The 23,348-nt window shown below is 42.6% G+C and overlaps 1 long non-coding RNA gene and 1 other non-coding gene across 3 annotated transcripts; one reads left to right on the forward strand and one right to left on the reverse strand.

The window, feature by feature from the left end:
* Window positions 1–1,788: 1,788 nt before the first annotated feature.
* Window positions 1,789–16,066, forward strand: LOC120408713. Of its 2 annotated transcripts, none has more exons than XR_005600909.1 (3): window positions 1,789–1,833; window positions 15,038–15,143; window positions 15,894–16,066. It is a non-coding gene; the product is annotated as an uncharacterized LOC120408713 (long non-coding RNA). The 2 variants fall into 2 exon arrangements; XR_005600908.1 differs by lacking the exon at window positions 1,789–1,833 and adding an exon at window positions 7,326–7,441.
* Window positions 16,067–18,467: 2,401 nt separating this feature from the next.
* On the reverse strand, window positions 18,468–18,539 carry TRNAP-UGG. The gene has a single exon. It is a non-coding gene; the product is annotated as a tRNA-Pro (tRNA).
* Between the last annotated feature and the right edge of the window lie 4,809 nt (window positions 18,540–23,348).

The following is a 23,348-nucleotide window of genomic DNA, read 5'->3' on the forward strand; positions in this document are numbered from 1 at the left end:
TAATTAGTCTCAGGAAGGACCAGATATACACCGTATGCACCACGGGGCACAGCATCTTCAGCCCTCCTCCGCCTACAGCTGACCTTTCTGTTTTCCATAAAAAAATTAGACTTTTAACCCACTTTTAACTTTAAGACGTGCCTAGAATGTCGGCACCCCTAGGCACGTGCCTGCTGTGCCTAATTGGAAATCCAGCCCTGGTCCCAAGTGAACCTAAGTTACCTCATTCCCCTTTGGGAAGCCTGCCAGAAGTAGCGCCTGACCCCTTCAGAGGGCCAGCTACCCTCTGACAGTGGGTCATTTTGTACATTCTTGGCCATGATCAGAAACTGGAGAAAAGTAAATGCTTGAGGACATTTTACTTCACTATACAGAGTCATTAGCAGACTCCTGCCAAGCATTGCCTTAAATCACCACATGGTTCCCTGTAAAGAATGACCTGCTGCAAGTGCTACTGTCAGTCAGATCTCAAGCATCTCTGCCTTGGTGTTGATGTCCCTGTTCTTTCAGTGTGCATTGGTCAGCCTTTGATAAGCCATTTGTATCAGGGTACTTTCCATAGAGAGGAAGGGAGAAGCACGTTTTCATCCCATCTTGGGAGAGCACAGAAGATTCTATAGTCTGCAGATGAGTTCCTGGTTCAGGATAATTTTGCTGCCTCTGAACCGTGAGGCTATTATTATCCTGATGTTTTGCCATAAACAGAACACAGTGCTAGACAGGGAATTGATATATTTATCAGCATGAATTACTGACTGTGTTCCTCCGTATTGCTTGCATGCAGCCATAATTCAAATTACTGTAGTCAAAATTATTGCAATAAATATTACAAAATATGGAGGTAATTATTACAGCATTTATTTCAAATTCCAGCTTTATTTACAAAGATGCGGCATTGATTAAAGCAGCTTGAATTATGCTAACTACAGCACTGAACTCTCTTTATAAAAGCATTTGAGAAGCACAGTAATTTGAGTTCAAGGGAGAGGCACTATTACAAGAAGGCTAATGATAATCGTGTTTAAGGTCACTGGCAGTCAAAATACTTGCTATACAGGAACCTTCTGTCAGAGACAATTATAGTGGAGGGCCTTTGAATGGGGTTGAAACACTCACAGTGCATTTCTGTGACTGCTTTGTTCTTACAATATTTATTCAATTTGTAGTGCATTATCTGCAGCATAGTTTTAAATGCACAGTGTCACAAGGCAAGTGGTTTATGCAAAGCTACACTGCGAGAATGCAATGATGCTCTAAGTTATAGTAGTGCCCCATCAATAGCAACCACGCCCCCCTGGATCTAAAACAGCCCACAGGTCCTTGAAGATACTACCAATAGTATCTACTAACTTAGTAGATCCCAATATAGAGTTCAATAAGGGAATCTGTAGCACAGATTCTTTTGTAGTCAGTCTATAGTCCATAATGGAGAATTCCTGTTACTTTCCTGCTTATTTTGGTTTATTTTTCAAAGAAAGAGTGAGTTATTAATCTTACATGCCTATGGGCCTAATTATTGTTGCAATTAAGCATCTCAGACTTTAGTACCTTTCCAGAATCCCTGTGAAGCAGGGCACTGCTATTAACCCTGTCATAAACAGATAGTTAAGGGTTAAAGTCTCTTTTACCTGTAAAGGGTTAACAAGCTCAGTAACCTGATGAACACCTGACCAGAGGACCAATCAAGGGACAGGATAATTTCAAATCTCTGTGGAGGGAAGGCTTTGTCTGTGTCCTTTGTTTGGCTTGTAGTCTCTTTTTGGATTTAAGAGAGGCCAGTCATATCCTTCGAGTTCTCCAAGTTTCCTGAAATAGTCTCTTCTATTCAATATAGTGAGTATTAGGTAAAAAGGCGGATTAGTCTTTTGAGTTACTTTCTGTATTTGCAATTGTGTGTTTGCTGGAAAAATTCTTTATTTCTGTTTGCTGTTAATGATTATTCTGAGGAGGAGGGAGGGGGAAGTCTCTCCAGGTTTATAAGTCAGACCCTGTGATATTTTTCCATCCTGGTATTACAGAGATAGTGTTTCTTTCTTTCTTTTAATAAAATCTTTTCCTTTTAGAACTTGATTGATTTCTTCCCTTGTTTGGATTTTCAGGGGAAGGGGAGGAGGGAAAGTGAATCCCTGTTTGGTTTGATTGAAGGAATTTGAATCCAAGTATCTCTCCTAAGCACTAGGAGAGGGGAGGGGGGAAATGGGTTGTTTCCCTTTGTGTTGAGATTCAAGTTTGAATCTGTGTTCCCCAGGGAGAGTTTTGGGGGAACAGGGAGTGGGTCAGACACTTAAAAACTGACTGGTGGCAGCGAGAACCAGATCTGAACTAGGATTTTAGTTTAGAGGAGTCCATGCAGGTCCCCATCTTGTGAACGCTAAAGTTCAAAGTGGGGAATAAACCTATGACAAACCCCATTTTACAAATGGGGAACTGAGTCAGAGATAGACAGAATATATTTGCCTAAGGTCACTGGGTAATTGTATTGATTTATTTCCCATAGAAAGGAATTGAATAACAGCCTTGTAAGTTATAGCTTGGTAGCCCATCCCCCTTCATCTGACAAAGCATGTAAATTCCTTAAACTTGGACCACTTAAGGAACCAAAACCTTTGACCAGCTCCAGTCATGAGCACTGTAAAAGAAGTCCCAGATTTAAAATGGAAATTTGAACTCAGTCTTAACTCTAATGGGTGTTTTTTACACCTAGAACAATACTGAACCATGGTGTTTCCTCTTTACATCCATAGTGTGCTGAATTGGTTGTCAAACTCTGGGTCAGGAAGGGATTTTTCCACACTGTATTTGTAATAACCTTGCTTTATGTTTGGCTGATTGGTTTGTCTTTTCCCCTTCCCCTGGAGCACCGTGTAATATTTATTTGCTAGCATCAGATAGACGTGCCATCCACAATTTCTCTTCCATGACTGCTGGTTGCAGTAGGCTTTGCCAAACCTATTGTTTTACTGTGGTCCCTATCCAGCAAAGCATTTATCATGGTCCTAATCCAACTCCTATTGATTTCACTGGGGACTAGTGTGTCCATGTGTACAAGAGAGCTGGCTGAAAAACAATTTGTAATTTTGATAACACTTTTGATTGAAATTTTGAATTTTGATGGGAAAAAGGATGAAATTTTCATGAAAATGTCCAAAAAAATGCAGACTCATTTTTCAACCAGATTTTTGTGTAATTTTAAATAGATAAGAAGTAGAGCTGGTGGGAAATTAGGGTTTTTTCCACTGAAAATTTTGTCATGTGAGCAAAAAAGTCAGCTGAAAGAATCCAAATCTTTTGAGTCAAACAAGTGTTGCAGTGTCATGAGAGCTCTAGTTCAGATGCCTTATAGGAATTATAGGAAGGCATTTCCCCCAGGGTCACATTGGCAGACACTCTGCATTTTTTGTTTGTTTGTTTTTACTTCCTCTGCAGCATGGGGCACAAGTCACTTGCAGGTTAAACTAGTGTAAATGGTGAATTCTCTGTAAATTGAGGTTTTTAAACCATGATCTGAGAACTTCAGTAACTCAGCAAGAGGTTAGTGGTCTATTTCAGTAGTGGCCTGCAATGTGCAGGAGGTCAGACTTTTTTTTAAATATAATTTGAGATATACCCATCTCTTAGAGGTGGAAGGGACCTTGAAAGGTCATCAAGTCCAGCCCCCTGCCTTCACTAGCAGGACCAAGTGCTGATTTTTTTCCCCAGATCCCTAAGTGGCCCCCTCAAGTATTGAATTCACAACCCTAGGTTTAGCAGGCCAATGCTCAAACCACTGAGCTATCCCTCCCCCCCAGGTGTGCATAATGGTCCCTTTTGACCATAAGCCTATGAGTCTGAGTCTCTTCTCTATGGGCCAGGGTGTCTTGTTGAACTTCATCTCCCATGATGCACTACTTTCACCACTCTTGTTGATGGGAGGGAGTGCATCATAGGAATACCTGGCTATGTTGCATCATGGTAGATAAAGAACCCCCTAAAGCCCTCGCTCTGGAGGAGAATGGGACCATAAGGCATCCACACGACAGCTCCCATGATGCACGATGGCACCATATTGAGTCAAAATATTTTGAGTTTCAGGAGGGTTTTTTGATTAAAAAATAAATATCCACAGAAGTCAGGCAGTTTTCATGAAAAAATTGACTTCCTCAAAAACCCAAATTTCCATCAAAACCAACTTAGATGGAAAATTTTCAACCAGTCCTAATGAGAGGTCCTATTGACCTTGCTGGAACTACTAGCATCCTTGACGTTACATATCTGTGAAAGTGACTTTTCAGCTTGATACTTTAGAAGGAATTTTTTTTCTCCTTCTGTTTCCTGAGTAACAGATGAGGAAAGTGAGGTAAAGAAAGACAAGTAAAATTCTTTGCTATGTGTACTTAAAATCCCCGTGAAGTTTTCATAGTGTGAGAAGAACAAAATACACAATTTAAGTCAAAGTCAACGGGATTTTTTTTTCTTCCTGCATCCAAAGTTACAGACACATCATCTCTGGCCAGGTTTGCCTTTTCCTGTCAGATATCTGTAATTTTATTCTGATTAAAAATTAGAATGCAATTCTATCCCTCCGATGCTTTGATCTGGGCCTACATGCCCAATTTTGAACAGATGTCAGCCTTTTTTTTCTTTACATGCACACAATTGACACTCATTCTTTTCCAGTTTGGTCCATTCGAGTCTCCAAGAGGAAATGAGAAAAAAGCCTTTTGTGCCTGGTCATAAAGGCTGAACCGCCATGGAATGGCCATTCAGGGAGCTAACACTGCTCAGTTTTAAAAAGCCCTGGGCTGTACACACAACGAGTGGCATTTGGTTTCGCTGTTAATGGTGCCATCTTCCTGGCACTGACTGAGGCACATTAAATATTCATGAGTTTCTTAAAGGCTTTTCAAAAGAAAGTTTAGGAATGCAACGGCCTGATCCTTTTACTAGCCTGTGTCAGCAGAGGGTTGTTAAATAATTAAGCTGCTACAAGCTTTCAGTACAGGAGGAGGAGAACACATGCAGCCCTGTGGTGCTGGGAAAAAAACTACCTGCTCCACTGGAAGAGGCGTTTTTATCCTAAAAAGATATGTACACAATGGGACCTGTGCTTGTAGAGCCTGACTCAGATCTGATTTACACCATTGTAAATCAGGAATAAGTCCATTGGGATCAGTGCAGCTATAGTAATAAAAAAAGTAGTGTAAGTCAGGTCAGAACTAGGCCTGCACAGCAGCTGCAGAATTATCCCCTTAGGAAACGGCCTGCTTCTTGTAAAGGTTTCCTTTTGTAATTCCTACTGTAATCTTATCACAAGGTGAGGTCATTTTCATTCTTCTTCCACCAAGTGCTGTATTATGGGTTTGGATTAATAAAGCGTCCTCCTTGATTGTGGTTTACGATTTTTCTGTAGCATCCTTTGCTTCCCTTTTCATAAATATTTCAGAGGAAAAAGTCACTTCAGAGCAATATTCAGATTTCAGTGAGATCATTCCTAAAATATTTAGAGTGGATAATGCAACCTTCCAGAAATAGTTCTAAATGTAGGTGCAGTCACCTGACCCCTTTGTGCCTCCACATGGGGAAATATACTGGAGACATTTTGAAACTCTGTATGCCAGGCTGACCCCATTTCTCATATCAACAAGGGGATTCACACAAGGACAAAGCCATCAGAAAGCTCTGTGATATATAATGTTGGCTTCCAATTTCTGAAAAAAGCAGCTTGCTCACACATGTATGTTGGGGAAAGGTATGTTATAGGCAGATATATCACTTTGTGCTAAAGCACAGCCTATGGGAGGAGGTGGCATGTAGGCTCACCATCCTGGATGTATCTGAAGCACTCACTGTACCTCTGACATTGCAAGGAAAACACAGGTGCTATCCTTTGCAACGGTGCAGCATGAGTTTCCCATGAGTCGGGTGAGCTCTCATGTCTATGAATTGGTCCATCTCCACCCAGAAATGCTAGTGCTACTGCATCCTTTCATTCAGAGCAAGATTCTGGACTGAGTCTGCCTCCTGTACAAGGTTGGAAGGACAGTGGCGGCTTAGAGGAGGAGAGGTTCTTGCAGCTACTCCCTCCTCTCCTTGAACACTCATCATAGGGCTAGCAACAGTCTGGATCCTAGAATATAAGGCATTGTGGGGGAGGGCCACTTCTTCTGTGTCATGCATACCTGTGGTGCTGTAGAAATAATAAATGCAGATGTATACTGCCAAGCACAGAACACAGTTCTGATGCACTTCATTTGGCTTCTATTTGAGCCAAGAAACCTAGCTCCCCATATAGTATAAATCCCCATGTATGGCTCCTTGAAGACTTCACTGCATTTTCCACTGCAAACTTGTCCATTTTTAACCACCCTTGGTTCAGTGAGACACAGACAAAGCATACAGGCATGACAGACTTTTGGAACAGTCAATCCTGCTTTAAAACTCACCAGAAAACAAATATTTAACTGAATCTGCTGTACACACCCTACAAAAAATAAGTTCTGACCCAAACAATACAAGTAGTACGCAACAACTGACCATCTTCTCCTTGTATATATAACAGCACTAGCACAATGGGGCCCCGATCCTTGCTTGGGAACTCTATGTGCTACTGCAGTACAACTAACAAACAAAAAATACTTTATACTCATGTAACATTACATGATTCCTTTCCAACTCAGAAACCAATGCCTAGATTCTATGGTGATAGCCTTATGACAGATAGAAGGAAAGAGCCTCTATCTGTGATGTCCTGATATAAACTAGCAAACCTCTATTGAAGCCAGTGGAACTAATACCAGTTTACATCAGCTGGTGCATTGATTTTTCAAATGTATGGTCCTCTCCCCTCCTCCTTTGCTAATATTAACTAATTTTACTTTAGAAGTCAGACTTCGACTTGTGGAGAAAGAGTGTCTTGCAGTGAAGGTACAGAACTAGGCCTCAAGAAAACTGCGTTCAGTTCCTGACGTTACTACGGCCATCTTGTATGATCTCGAGCAACAAGCTGTGCCTTAGTTCCCCTTATGTACAATGAGGTTAACAACTAGAAGTGGTTATGAAAGTTATTTTATTTCCTTAAAATAGACTGGAAGATTGTTTTTTTTCACAGAATTATTTGGAGTTTTCATCATAAAAACAGAAAACCCTTAAAATGAAAAATGCTGAGGTTTGATTGTCAAAACCCCCAAAATATTTTCAAATGTCTTTCTTTCTTTGATGAAAACCTGAAAAATGCAAGTGAAAATGGATGTTTTCTTGCAAAAATGTCTGGTTTGTCAAAAGAGCATAAAAATGACTTTTCAGCCATCTCTAATATTTCTTGCTTTCCTTCAGCCTTTGCCTTTGCTGTTGAAGCAGAGGGATTATCTCTTATCATATGTTTGAACATTTGGCGGGGGAGAGAGAAGGCTTATCACAGTTTAAGGACATCCGTGGAAGCCAGAACAGATGTGAGAGAGAAAAGGTGGGTGAAATAATATCTTTTATTGCACCAACTTCAATTGGTGAGCGATATTACCTCATCCACCTTATCTTTCTAATATCCTGGAACTGATAGGGATACAACACCACTGCATAGAACAGATGTTAGTCACACACGCTTTTAGACTCATTTCTGTAATTGCTGAATGACGGGGCTGGGCCATAAATGGCCCGTGTGCACCAGTCAGTTACCAAGTTGTGGTCAAGAGATGAGTAGTAGGGTTGAGGTCAAGGCAGGTGAGGATAGCAGGGAGTCAGAGTCAGGCCTCAAGTTACAGACAACTGGCAAGCATCAGAGTCAGGGATACACTGGGGTCACATGTAGAGTTGCCAGGTGTCCAGTTTTCAACCAGAATGCCTGGTCAAAAAGGGACTGCTGACTGAGCCATTAAAAGTCCGGCCGGCAGCGCAGTGGAACTAAGGCAGCGCTCCATGCGGCTCCTGGAAGAAGCTGCATGTCCCCACTCTGGCTCCTATGGATAGGGCAGCCAGGGGGCTCTGCACATTGCCCCCATCCCAAGCGGTAGGGAGCTGTGGGGGTGGTGCCTGTGGATGAGGCAGTGTGCAGAGCTGTTGGGCTGCACCTCCGCGTAGGAGCTGGATGGGGGGACATGTCACTGCTTCTGGGAGCTGTTTGAGGTAAGTGCCACCTGGAGCTTGCACCTCTGACCCCTTCCCATGCCCCAACCCTCTGCCCCAGCCCTGATCCCCCTCCTTCCCTCTGAACCTCCTCGGTCCCAGTCCGGAGCACCCTCCTACACCCCAAACCCCTCATCCTCAGCCCCACCCATAGTCTGCACCCCCATCCAGAGCCCTCACACTCCCACACACACCAACCCCCGCCACAGCCAGAGCCCCCTCCCGCACTCCGAACCCCTTAGCCCCGGCCTGGAGCCCCCTCCTGCACCCCAAACCCCTCAGCCCCACCCATGGTCTGCACCCCCAGCCAGAGCCCTCACACTCCCACACACACGAACCCCCTGCCACAGCCAGAGCCCCCTCCTGCACTCTGAATTCCTTAGCCCCGGCCTGGAGCCCCCTCCTGCACCCCAAATCCCTCATCCTCAGCCCCACACCGCCAGACAGAGCCCTCACCCACCTGCACCCGAAACCCCTGCCCCAGCCCAGAGCCTCCTGCACCCCTGATCTCGGAGCCCGCTCGAATATTCCGAACCCCTTGGCTCCAACCCTAGCCCGGAGTCCCCGCCTGCACCCCAAACCCCTGAGCTAGATCAGTGAAAATGAGCGAGTGAGTGAGGGTGGGGATAGTGAGCAACAGAGGGAGGAGGGATAGAATGAGAGGGGTCAGGGCCTCCGAGAAGGGGCAGGGTGGGGCCTTGGAGGAGGGTGGGCCAGGGGTCGGGGCAAGGATGTTCGATTTTGTGTAAATAGAAAGTTGGCAACACTAGTCAGATGCTGGAGTCTAGGGTCTACACCAATGCAAGGTCTGGAGCTGAAGCAAGCAGGAAGTCTACATCGTTGCTGAGACAGCTCCACATACTGGCTTCCTGTTAATATACCAGCATGAGCCAATCCGTGGGCTCAGGGGGCCCTCCACTCAGTCCATGCTGGGACTTACTTCATGCAGTGGTGATGCAGAAGCATCCATGGCCTGGGCTCCTACTCTGCCCTCACCCATGGATCTAAGTTCTAATCCACCAGTTTCTACTGCCTTTCTATTCCCAACTCTCTCCCAATATCACCATGAACAAGCTATAGACTGAATTCTAGTATCTATGTGGAATATGCAGCAGCAAGGAAGGGTGCCTGAGACCTTGTTCATGCTGTTGGCAGCATGTAGGATAAGTATAGCTACATGCTGCAGTGAAAAGCAGTCCCAGTGTCAATATTGTGGCATGCAGCAGTCAAAGGCTCTGACAGTGGGTAGGCAGCAGGACACTACACTTCTAAAAATAGTGGTGTAAATACGGGAGCCATGGCTTGGATGTGTGGAGAGCTGTGTAGGGTGTATAGTCTACGGTTCTGGTGTGTCTTTATTTGCCTAAACAGTGCCTCATCATCTAACTGCTACTTACCCCTATGCTAAGGCAACGACACACGGCCTTACATGTAGACATAGCCTAAGAGTGGAAATCAGAAAGGCACTAAGAAAACAGTGTGCCCTAAATGTGCCTTCAGAAACATGGTGCAAAACCATGGCCCCAATGAAGAAGAGAAGAGGTGTGTGGTTTGTCTGTGGCTTACTAAAACAGTGAGCAAAGCTTGAATGAAACCTGTTATAATCATGTTCTTCTTGACTACCTGGAGTAGGGTCTATAAACAGCTTCCACCTCTGGGACTGGTTAAGGTAAGAGAGATGCTCTATGGGTAGGCTTGGCAGAATTAAATTGTTATTTGTGTATACTTTCAATGGATAGTATTAGTATTTATTTTTAAGCATTTGTTTTGATTTCTATGAATTTGCATTCCCACAATTACACAAAAATATGGGTTTTAATTTTATAGATTTAATTAATTTAAATCTAATTTAAATTTAATCTATTTATATTTAATTTTGTAGATTTAAATTTTCAGAGTTGCAGGAAATAATGGGGGGACAGGCACTCAGGTGTGGGGAGTCAGACACTATTTAATGACAGTAGATGTTGAGATTCAAACAGTTAAAGCTTTTATAACTTATTCAAAACAAATTCTCAACATCACATGTCAAAATATATAAACTAAATATCCTTAAATCAAACTCTAACAAGTTCTCAAGCAGCATTTTTCTTACTTCGCCTATCTGTAACTGTCTATTATTATCTATAGCAATATTTTTTGGCTGGCTTGTGTGTGAGAGGTTGAATCAACTTTTTACCAACATTTACCAATAGAAAATATATCCTTCCAATCCTATCAATGTGAGTTGGCTTAGGCACATATTTGTGCAAAGCAACAGGTACCAAAGTGGCTTGTGATGTTCATGGTAAGCTGCTATCGTGGAAATTTTTCTTCAGGGGCTGAAGAGGAAAGAATTTGCTTTATGTTTCCTGTAACATCACAAGCTGAGCCAGGGGTGCCAAAACATTTTTTACAGTGGAGATGCTGATGATGGAAATCATGGAAACCGTGTATTTGGTATTACTACCTCAAACCAGGGGCTGCAGCAGCACCTCCAGCACTCCTAGTTCCAGCACCACTGGGCAGAGCACAGAAAGTTTTAAAATATGAAGTCCAGAAAATGGCCAGTGGGAGCCATGTAATTACACATAATGTTCTCTCTCTCGTCTGTAATTAAATGCACATTTTTTCTCCACTTTCTTTCCCAAAGGTAACTTTAAGGAGAAAATAAAGAGAAATTGTTATTACTTTTAAATCACCAGTACTTATTCCCATACAGCTCCTGTGTGACAATGCAGGCATGCTAGAGCTGAGTCACTCCTCAAGATCCATTTTGATAGACTGATTCTCCTATCATGTACATTGGAATAAATCAAGAGTAATAATAACTGTAATACTTTGCACTTATATATGTTTTTAACTAGGGCTGTCAAGGAATTAAAAAATAATCACTATTAATCATGAAATTTAAAACATTCATTGTGATTAATCACATGATTAATCTCACTGTTAATAATAGAATAGCATTTATTTAAATATTTTTGAATGTTTTCTACATTTTCAAATGTATTGATTTCAATTACAACACAGAATACAAAGTGTACAGTGCTCACTTTATATTAATTTTTTATTATAAATATTTGCACTGTAAAAAGCAAAAGAAATAGTATTTTTCAATTCTGCTAATACAAGTACTGAAGTGCAATCTCTTTATCACGAACGTTGAACTTACAAATGTAGAATTATGTCCAAAAAAGACCTGCATTGAAAAATAAAACAATGTAAAACTTTAGAGCCTACAAGTCTTCTCAGTCCTACTTCTTGTTCAGCCAATTGCTCAGACAAACAAGTTTGTTTACATTTGCAGGAGATATTGCTGCCCAATTCTTGTTTACAATGTCACTGGAAAGTGAGAACAGGTAAATTTGCATGGTACTGTTATAGCCGGCGTCACAAAATATTTGCATGCCAGATGCACTAAAGATTCATATGTTCCTTGATTCTTCAACCACTCTTCCAGAGGACATGCATCCATGCCGATGATGGGTTCTACTCAATAACGATCCAAGGCAGTGCAGTCGGATGCATGTTCATTTTCATCATCTGAGTCTGATGCCACCAGCAGAAAGTTGATTTTCTCTTTTGGTGGTTTGGGTTCTGTAGTTTCCGCATCAGAGTGTTGCTCTTTTAAGACTTCCGGAAGCATGCCCCACACCTCATCCCTCTCAGATTTTGGAAGGCACTTCAGATTCTTAAATCTTGGGTCAAGTGCTGTAACTATATTTAGAAATTTCACATTGGTATCTTCTTTGCATTTTGTCAAATTTGCAGTGAAAGTTCTTAAAATGAACAACATGTGCTGGGTCATCATCCAAGACTGCTATTACATGAAATATATGGCAGAATGAGGGCAAAATAGAGTAGGAGACATACAATTCTCCCCCAGGGAGTTCAGTCACAAATTTAATGAATGCATTATCTTTTATTGAGCATCATCAGCATGGAAGCATATCCTCTGGAATGATGGCCAAAGCATAAAGAAGCATATGAATCTTTAGTGTATCTGACACATAAATATCTTGCGATGCCAACCACAACAGTGCCATGTGAATGCCTGTTCTCACTTTCAGGTGACATTGTAATTAAGAAGTGGGCAGCATTATCTCCTGCAAATGTAAACAAACTTGTTTGTCTTAGTGATTGGCTGAGGAAGAAGTAGGACTGAGTGGACTTGTAGGTTCTAAAGTTTTACATTGTTTTGTTTTGGGGTGCAGTTACATAACAAAAAAACCTATATTTGTAAGCTGCACTTTCATGAGGAGGAGATTGCACTACAGTACTTGTATGAGGTGAATTGAAAAATACTATTTCTTTTATCATTTTTACAGTGCAAATATCTGTAATAAAAATAATATTAAGTGAGCACTGTACACTTTATATTCTGTGTTGTAACTGAAATCGATATATTTGAAAATGTAGAAAACCATCAAAAATATTTAAAAAATTTAAATTAGTATCCTATTGTTTAACAGTGTGATTAATTGCAATTATTTTTTTAAGTTAATTGCATGAGTTAACTGTGATTAATCAACAACCCTAGTTATTATTTATAAAGTACAGTAAAACCGCAATGTATGTACTAATTAGGTATTGAGGAGACCATACAATCGGAAAGTTCATTAAACTGAACATCTCAAAATTACAATGGGAATGGTAACGAATGGTACCCTTCATCACTTCAAACCACTGCATACTGACTTCCAGGGCACTGAAGGCATCAGAAAGCTTTCACTACAGGATTTTGATTTAGTTTTTTTTCCTGATCAGAAAAAATGGTTCATATAATTTGCCATTCAGTGTTCATAAAATCAAGATTCTACAGTTTTTTGAGTTCCTTGGGTTAAGGGGACTATGCAATATGTCAGTCCAAATGATGATGATGATGGTGATGAGTAATTTACTACTGCTGCTTCTTGCATGATCTCAACAAACTTCTGAAGTGTTAAAGCCTCATCTGACTCAGGCAGCTTTTCATACAGTCTCATCACTGTTAGCCGCACATCTGGCACAGCAGCAGTAATTCCCAGAAGCAGATATGACAGGGCCTTCCTAATGTTGACATTGCAGTACCAAAGTCTGACATATTGCTATAGAAACCTGTGATAGGATGTCATCAGTGTGACAGAATAATGAAGTTGTTTGTTTCCTACAGTGTAGCCCACTTCAATAAGGCTCATAATTGATTATATGTGAGACCAGGAGTCAAAGATATTTGTAAGTTTTGCTTGTGGATCTTTGTCAGCAAAACAGTGTGTGTGTGTGTGTGTGTGTGTGTGTGTGTGTATATATATATACACACACAAGAATATATATATACTTTTTGGTCATTGTTTTGTGCATCATAGGCTAAAAGAGAGAGCTCATGTTTCATTGACAGCATGGTTTATTTTCATGAAATAGTTCACAAAACACCATATGCCAGCAATATTGGAAGACAAGACATTGACTGAGATTGGTCTAACAGATACTGGAAGTTGAGCTGTCATCAACTCGATGGATATTGTGTGTTTGTTTTTAAATGTATCCAGCTAAAGTTAAAGTAAAAAATTCTGTCCTAATGCTGAGTATGAATTCTGCCTGCTCCATTAGGTGCTGCTTAGGGCATGAACAAAGCTCTACCATCACTGGCTATTATGCTGTTTGCTACAATGGCTATCTTGCTGTTTGTCTATGATTTAACTGTTTTGCAAGAATTAGTTGTTGACCTGTTGCTGAGGCCCCAACTGGAGGAGCAGTGGGCTGCTTTTCATCTGGTCCGTATTCTTTGAGGTTGGTGCTCCTGTTTGGTTTGGACGGCCCTGCCAGGACTTAAAACACCCACTGGCATAACTTTCAGGGTCATTAGAGCATGCAAACCTTCCCACCACATCAAGATGCAGGCCCCAGGACAGGTGGTCCTAATTACAGTATGTTAAAATGTTTTCATGAGGTCTCGTTGAAACTTTTTCCTCAAAACTGATTTTCAATAGAAAATTGATTTTTGACTTTTTTTTAAAATAAATGTGTCTACTTTTTGCAGAAATTTTCAAATATTAATTGAAAAAGGCTGCAAAGCCTAAAATTGTTTATGCAGGCATCCTGTTGCAGTGCCTCATGGGATTTGTAGTTTGGTTACCTCATGTCACTATTTTCCTGTGTGGGCTGCACTCCCCAGCTGGACTACATCTCCCATGATGCCCCTAGATCAGGGACTCTGTCAGGATTCCCTCCGAACTCTGACATCCTGTATAACACACCTCCTCCCAGCATCTGACAATATACATGTTCAGGTTTAATAGTGGATATTAAAAATATAAAAATTATGCATTGTATGGCCACATAGATCATTTGTGAGGAGTTGTTTGGGGGCAAAAACAATATTAAAGGCAAGTTTCTCTCCAACGTTTGTTGTGAGTTCTCAAATGTAGATGATTAAAAGAATGTAAATACTCAGGCAAACACAACAGACACACATGCAAAGGTATGCAAACATGTTACCATCTTGTACAGAAGATGCATAATAATGGCCTGATCAAATTCCCATTGACATTCTTCCTTTAACATGGATGGGAGTTGGCCCTAAACGACATAATAAGAAAGCAGTAACCATGCATATTAACTGGACCCAAAAAAGAACAAAATTTTGCATTTTTTTAAACTTGATTATTTTTTTAATTTAAAACTCAAAATTTTATTGCAACATTTCAACTGCTTTCTTAGTTAGAAAAAAATGTGTAACATTTTGCGGCAATTTCTTCCTTTTTGGTTTTAATTTTGATGTACAAATAATTTTGACCAGCTCTAAGGCAAATTAATAAATTAATCTAAGGTAATGCAAGTCTCCTCCTCTCCCTTTCTTCCTCCAAATCCCTCCTCACAACCCATTACCTTTGTGCAGCATTCTACTTAACTGTTACCTGGTGGTCTCCACACCAGTAGTGACTCTATTCCGTCCCGTGTTTGTTACTGCTACTCACAGGGGGCTCCATCCTTCAAGGTACTCAACTGGTTTTTGAGGGGATGAGTGCCTTCTTGTCTGACTGAAGTGCCAAATCCTGGCTCCAACACCTACAGAAGCATCTATGGTGAGATTTCCAAAAGTAATCAATGTTGCCACAACTCTGCTCTCATTGAAGTCAATGGAAAAATTCTCATTGTCTTCAGTAATGTGTTTGAAAATCCCATCTTTGGTACCTTAATCTAAGAGTACAAAATGTTTTGCCAACAGGTCCCACTACTGAATGCTTGATTCTGCATTTAATATCCTGAATATTTGCTTAGGCATTGTAAATATATTTATGAAACTATTGCCATTTGGGAAGTGCCTCAATCAATGGAAACTTGCCTGAAGGACTTGAAATGAATCCAACATTACTTGATTAGTTTTTGTTTGTTTTGTTGTGGTTGTTTTTGTTGTTTTTGAAAATACACTATATACTAAAGCAACTAGCACCATCTTAATGAAAATCTGCTACACTAAAATATTCCAGACTGTCCAAGCCTTTACATTTTAGAGTGTGTAGAAAGCAGAGCTATTTTGATCATTTTGCCTGAGATTACCACAGTACTGAAAGTTCCAGTTTCCCAATAGAAGGATGTAAGTACAACCTTTGTGTGCCTAGCAGGATTTAAACATTTGGATTATACTGAAGCATCTTGGCAGAATCATTTCTCCTGTTTCAGAGAGAGAATTTTTTTTATATGTCATGACTGGTCAGTCCCTTAAATGCAGCACGGACTTAATAAACGAAGCAAGTTTCAACAACATCTTAATGCAAGCTTCTTAATCTCCTTTTGTAGGTCTAAATAATGGAGTTTTATTATGTCTTGCTTAGGAAGGATGGTCCTGATCATTTGTTTTGAAATCATGGCAGAACCCATGGCAGAACCCCAGAAACAAAACACTCAAAATCAACAGTTAAAAAATGAAGAAAGACAGAAGAATTTCTTGAGATGGGACACTTTCACATACTCTGTTAAGAAACAATAAAGAGATTATTTTATTTTATTTTTAAAGAAACAATTTAATAGAAGACTTAAAATTCTTAAATTAGAACCAGTCAGGAATTTTTAAATATTTTTCATCAGAAAATGCAAATTTGTCAAAACTGAAACTTTTTATGCAAATGTCTCAGTTTTGACAAAAAGGGTTTCAGGAAGATTTCTCAGGAATAGATGGAATTAGGGTCAAGTAACTTGACACAGCAAGAATTTGAACCTGATTGTCCCATAGTTCTTGGAGGACTATAACCACCAAACTGTTAATTACTCTTTGACAGTGTTCTGCCTTCCCTTCTTCCAGTCTCTGCCCCCAACCCCAGTCTTATTTTCTTCTACAATGGAATACAAACAAATGTTGAGACCTCAGTTTTTTGGTGAAACAGAAGTGTTGTTTTCTGGCCAGCCCTACTTAAAAGTAAAATAAAACTCTCCTGAATGAAACACACAGGAACAAAAAAAACAAGTCCTCTGATCTCTCTAAATCCCCTTTGCATCACTCCAACAAAGGGGGCTAAAAGATGATTAACAGTGGTACCTGAGCATTAATTTTGCATATGGGAATCTTCAGCTAATATAGGGTTGCTGCTATTGTCTTCTTTCTCCCTACAATGTAGATGGCTTTGCAGAATTTGTTAGGGGCTTGGACAAGGCATGTTAGGGCAGAGTAACATGAGTGCCAGGGATCCTAGTTAGTGGAGTAGCTCCAAGTGAGCCATTAACCACAATGAATTTAGGAGTTCATAATCCAATGCCCAGAAAAAGTCCCATCCTGACCTACAAAAGGAGTAGAGCAGATCTTTGAGTGGTAGCAGAATGTTATGAATGAGAGAACCTTGGACAACAACATGTGCACTAAACTAAGGGGTCAGGTCCTCAGCGGGTATAAATTGTCATAGCATCAGTGACTTCACTGGAGTTATTCTAATTGGTACCAACTGAGGGTCTGACCTGAATATTTTGGTTTATTTGCTTTTTATATGTAGATATGATCATTTAAAGACCTGTTTGGAGCCAACAGTAATCATCTACCCCAAAAGAGTCAGAGGTTTGTTTGGCCTAGACCAGTGGTTGACAGGTGGTGTGCTGCAGCACATTGCTATGCCAGTCAGGCACAAAAAGGTACACAGAAGAAATATTTGGAAAACTAAATGTAAGAACAAAAAAGTGTTCCCTTGTATTGTAATTAGTGTCAGAGCCAGATCAGAGTCTGTACTTTTGATCTCTGGAATGAGGCCCCTTTCAAATATTATACAAGGGTCACATTCCATTCCCCAAAGCAAGGTTAAGATGGCAAGTTGGGTCCTGCAGAGTGGGGGAAAAAAGGTGGAGAAACCCACCTTCTGATTGGCCATCTGCTTCAGTCCAGAAGCAGAGCAACCACTCAGAGCTCAATCTCCCTCTCCTCCCTGCTCTCCACGTGGGGGCAATGGGCCAGCTCCTCTGCCCCTCCACCTCCTTCCTGCAGCTGCCAGTTGAAGGCAGAGGAAGAGCCACAAGCAATCTGCTCCAAGCCTGGAAGATGACTGGGGACCCCACTGGTGTCCTCCCAGGGGTGGGAGAGGAGAAGAAAACGAGGAGAAGCACAGGTGGGGAGGGGTGAATTGCTGGAGTGGGAGATCAGAGTGAGGTGACGGAGCTGGGGAGGAAGAATAGTGGGTGTGGGAGAGGAACTAGTGTGAGGGTAGACTCTCAAGTCATTAACTAGTGTACAGACTGTGAATGGTAAGGGGGGGTGAAAAGTTTAAACGGAGACAATAAGACTGAGTTCACCTGGAGACAAATGGTAGTATGCCTCAAAATAATTAAAGACAGCAGCACCCTCCCTGCGTGGCTTGCACTGGGGAGCAGGAAGCCCCGTTGGGCGTCATTTGCAGGGACATGGCGTCAGGAAAGCATTTGGGCCACCAGGTCAACCCATTGGGTCCAATGGGTGGAGGATGCCGCCGACTCCCTGTGGGGCCACCTCAAGCCGGTCCTCCCGCCAGCGGCCGTCCGGCCTCTCCTCGCCCTGCCCTGCCCCGCCCCAGTGGCCCTTGCGCCACGTGCTGAAGATGCTCCTTCCGCCATCGGGGGAGGCGGCCACTCCGGCTCGCCCTCTGCAGCCCTCAGCCCCCGTCGGCCACCGGGGCAACCCGGCACTACGTTGAGACGCTAAGGCAGCTGTGGCTCGACAGGCTGTTGGAGAAAGAAAAGGTAGACGGGGCAAATCGGGCCAGCAACGAGACCTTGCGCCACGTGCTCAAGATGCTCCTTCCGCCATCAGGGGAGGCGGCCACTCCGGCTCGCCCTCTGCAGCCCTCAGCCACCCGGCACTACGTTGAGACGCTAAGGCAGCTGTGGCTCGACAGGCTGTTGGAGAAAGAAAAGGTAGACGGGGCAAATCGGGCCAGCAACGAGACCTCGTGCCAGGGCTTGTCCGGGAATTGAACCCGGAACCTCTTGCTCCCAAAGCAAGAATCATACTCCTAGACCAACAAGCCACAGCCTGCTGCTCATGGCACCCTCCCGCCCGTGACTGAATGAAAGGGCACGCTCCCTGTGGAACGCGTTAAGGTGTCCAGTGTGACGGAGCTGTTCTGGCGGGACCAACTGAGAGTGCCAAATCAGGACCAATTGCTCAAACAGGGCAGTCACAGCCCTAGGCTGGGGTTTTTCCACCTCTAAAGCAAACCAAACCAGCCAGACAAAAGGACTTTGGTCTCACCCCACTGGCTAACCACAAGTCACACAAGCAATTTCCTTAGACACTCCAGTCTCCCAGCATCACCACCAGTGCACTCGTCCTGGGGATGAATGGTTATGAAAACCAACACACCAATAAAAGAAAAAGGTTCTCTCAATCCCAAAGGACCAAGCTCCAGACCCAGGTCAATATACACATCAGATCTTACCCACAAATCATGCTGTTGCCAGTCCTTTAGAATCTAAAATCTAAAGGTTTATTTACAAAGGGAAAAAGGTAGAGATGAGAGGTAGAATTGGTTAAATGGAATCAATTACATACAGTAATGGCAAAGTTCTTAGTTCAGGCTTGCAGCAGTGCTGGAGCAAACTGCAGGTTCAGATTAAGTCTCTGGAACATCCCCCGCTGGGATGGGTCCTCAGTCCCTGGTGTAGAGCTTCAGTTTGTAGCAAAGTTCCTCCAGAGGTCAGAAGCAGGATTGAAGACAAGATGGAGATGATGCATCAGCCTTATATAGACTTTTCCAGGTGTAAGAATTCCTTTGTCCTCACAGTGGAAACTTACAGCAAAAATAAAATGGAGTCTGGAGTCACAAGGGCCAGTCCCCGCATACTTTGCTGAGTCACAAGGCGTGTCTGCCTTCTTTCCATGGGTCAATTGTGTAGCTGATGGCCCTTTAATGGGCCATCAAGCCAGCTATGCCGGGCTAACATCAGCTTTGTCTGGGACACTTCCCAGAGGCAGAGCATACTACAGACAGTATAGAGCCAATACTTATACTTAAACTACAAAATGATACACAGACATACAGACAGCATAATCATAACCAGCAACCCAGAACCTGGTCTTAGACACCTTATATGACCCCCTTTACTTAGGATTTGGTGCCACCACAGGACCTTGGTTGCAACCCATGTTCTATATGGTTCCCATTATGGTTCCCACACCCCCAACGCAAAATTGATGCAGGAAGGGATGACAAAACATCGCCGACTGCATCCCAAGAGCCCCCTTTCCTTGGGTCTGTCTCACTACAGCTAGTGTTGGGCTAGAGGCCGCACCAGTGTATAACCGAAATGGTTTATCAAAGTCATGTTCAACAACATGAATGGATCTCTTTACAAACTTAAGGTATAACTTGGTTAGCTTTTGCAGCATGGTTCCTGTATGTTTCATGTGATCTTGCCAAGAGCTAAAGAAAACAGCTACTTTATCCATAGCAGCTTTGGCCAATGTTTTGAACCCAATTAACATTAAACCAATGTAGATATTGATGTTGTTCATAGTACAGGACTCTTGGCATTTAGCCATGAAAGCAATATGGTAGTGTGCCTCAGTTTCCCCTTTCATACAGCACATCAGGTCTGGAATGTATTTTCCCCTGTGAAAAGTTCCAACACTGTTTACATGCATTAACTGTGAAACATCAGTATAGCAAGGCCCTTTAACATAAAGTGTGTTTTCATGTATTCCTTTCAACATGTTCCAGGGATTTTCCAAAAGATTAGGCCCATTGTACATTGTTACAGTTCTTGGCAATAGCAACACATTAGTTACAAAAGTTAGCATTAGCAATAACAACAAATTCATTGCAAGTGTCCATTTACAATCATATTTGTCATGCCACACCCTTGGCTCAATACCATTGGAGTTTGGGCATTTTAGGGTTAACCTGTGGCTTCCCTTTGCAAAATTCAGTCTTCTCTTTCCTTCTGGATTAAACCCTGATTTCTCTTGCTTAACAGAATTCACTGGCTGATGGGGTGGGCCCTCTGTGCTAACAGCTATTACCAAGTCTTTCTTCTCCCTGCCAGCCAAGTAATTTGCATTAACACAGACACTAGCTTTTAATTTCTTAGCTGCTATGGATTCCACGGCTGGACTTTGTCTTACAGAGATACCACACAAATCCAAAGAGTCTGAGGGTGAGAGCTGGCTTGCTCTCCCCTGCCTCCTCAAGCATTCAGCCATACAACTGTTCTGCTCTGAAACGCCAGTAACTGAATCCGTCCTCAGATCCTGAAGCACAGACTGCTCACTTACAGATTTAGCATGGAGACAGTCCTGTCCCAACACCATTGTCTCCCCAACAAGCTGGCCACACACAGCCAGGTGGTTATAGGGCTGCTTAACTTCCTTAACAGCTTCTACTCCACCTGAGACCTTTCCAAAGCTGCCCACACTGGATCTCTCAAAAGGAAAGTCAGTGGATCCATTCACAACCGAAAATTTCTGGCTGTTAGGAACTGAAACTTTCTTGATTAAATCACTTTTACACCCTTCAGTTGCAGTAAACTGCTTGCACAGGCTACCATGAGGATTCCCTTCCCTAGGAGCTTCTCTAAGCAGCAATTCACCCCTCACAGAAATTCTGCCTTTCCCCTCTTCACCTAGGGCTTGCTCTAAAGGAACACTTCCCTGAGCAACCCCCAGATGCTTTCTGGGTCTCACTTACATTCAGAATCACCTTAGGCCCAACAGGCGGATTTCTACACAATCCCCTTTTAGGCACACCTACAAACTTTCTAGATAACAGGTTAGAAGCAGTCTCCTTCCCTTGGCCATGAACAAGTTTAGGAATCTTTTCCTTCTTGCTACAAGTTGTCAAACTGTCAGTCGGTAACACAATTAAATCACCTTCATGCTCTCCTTGTGCCCTGGCTAGGGTATCACCCTGATCAGACAGAGTTGCAACACCCTTTTCCAACCACACATTAGCAACTGGCAAACTACAAGCACCAGAATTGTCTGTTCTCTGGGATTTTGCTAAGACACTAACTGGATGCAACCTAGTCACAGTGCCATTCTCCCCAGCAGACACAAACTCAGGACCATTCCCTTCCTGGGCTTTAGCTGTATTTACAACCAACTTCGAGACAACTGAATCACCCTCAACCATCACAGGCTGAAAGGCCCCTTCTGTCTGCTCCACAGACACAGAAGAGCCGGAGACACATTCTCCTTTACCAGACACACAGCTTGGGATCTCACTTCCCTTGTCCCAGCACACAGGGCTGTTCACAGACAACTGCTTGGAGACTGAGGTAGCTTCCTTCATAGGCAAGTCAATACTCCTGACAGAGACAGGCACATTCCCTCCACTGTCACATTTCTCCACACAGGAAACAGGTAAGGGATATGGACACTCATCTTCCACTATCCCTCCCTTCCCAAACTGCTGATTAGACAAAGCCATCAGCTCACAAGGCTGCCTAGGCTCCTCCAAACTTTTCCTTCCAGGCACATTGCCTCTCCCAACAGATAAGCTGCTGCTCTTTTCACTACACTGAGCTACTTTTAGCAAATCACAGTTACCCAATTCAGGTTTACTTCTACAAGCTGCACTAGCCAATAATTCATTACCTATTACAAATTGACCCTCTCCTTCCTCAGTTAGGGATTTAACCTGAGAAATATTTTCCTCCCCAATGAGATCTTTCTGCTCTTGATCTAACTCCAGATTTCCTTCTGAGACATCAGACAGACATTCAGAAACTTCATTCCCAGAAATACTGCTTTTTTGCATAGACAAACCTTTGGAGCAACCCTCCTCAGGCAAATCATTGCCCACAATAGACACAGGTTTAAGATCATTCCTCTCCTGTGACTGGCTACCTGGACTGAACAAAGCTGTAACATTCTCCCCAATTAAAAGATCTTCAGGCAATAACTTCCTGACGCCAGCTATCACTTCATGCTGAGCCCCATTCCACTCAAGGTGGATTCTGGCTAAAGGCACATGGACAGTAAACTCACAGAGGATCACAACACTCACACTCTGATTTGTTAAATAATCTTCCTCTTTGACCAGATCTGCTTTAACAAGAGTGATGTTAGAAGCCATAATTTGCCCTAAACAGCTTTTACCATTGACTTTTACACACTCTATGAATTTTCCATTACCATTCCCATCCATAGCACTGGCACAATTTATGGGGCCACCCCCTACTGAACACACAGTAACAGCATTGACATAAAAGGTGGCATTGTTGGGGTACATTTGGTTACCCCCAGACAACTGCTCAGAGTTATACAACATACCAACATTGTTACAAACTGGACTTTCAAGAGGATACAGTCTCTGCTGTTCTTCCATTGCTTTTTTGACTTGGAGTTGGAGTCTAGCTGTCTCCTGTTGCATCTGTCGAGTTTTCTCCTCAGCAGCCAGCAGCTCCAGACGCCTCTTACGAGCTTTTTCTTCTCTCTTAGCAACTTCTTTCTTTCTCTCATCAGCCTCTTTCTCCATTCGAATTTCTGCCAGTTCTTGCTCATAATCAAACTGCAGGCTGTCTCTCAAGGCTTGCAGTTTCCTTGCTTTTCCTGATGCTTTCTGTCTCATGGTCACTGATCTTTAACCAACCAAACTCTCAATCCCAAAGTTAAAATTTGGATAGCGTGGGGTTCTGACCCAAAGCTTAATTGACCTGGTTCTGTGGATCCTGCCGACTACGCCACTGTGACGGAGCTGTTCTGGCGGGACCCAACTGAGAGTGCCAAATCAGGACCAATTGCTCAAACAGGGCAGTCACAGCCCTAGGCTGGGGTTTTTCCACCTCTAAGGCAAACCAAACCAGCCAGACAAAAGGACTTTGGTCTCACCCCACTG

This window comes from Mauremys reevesii, linkage group 6 (genome assembly GCF_016161935.1).
Source record: "Mauremys reevesii isolate NIE-2019 linkage group 6, ASM1616193v1, whole genome shotgun sequence".
Classification (NCBI taxonomy): domain Eukaryota; kingdom Metazoa; phylum Chordata; order Testudines; family Geoemydidae; genus Mauremys; species Mauremys reevesii.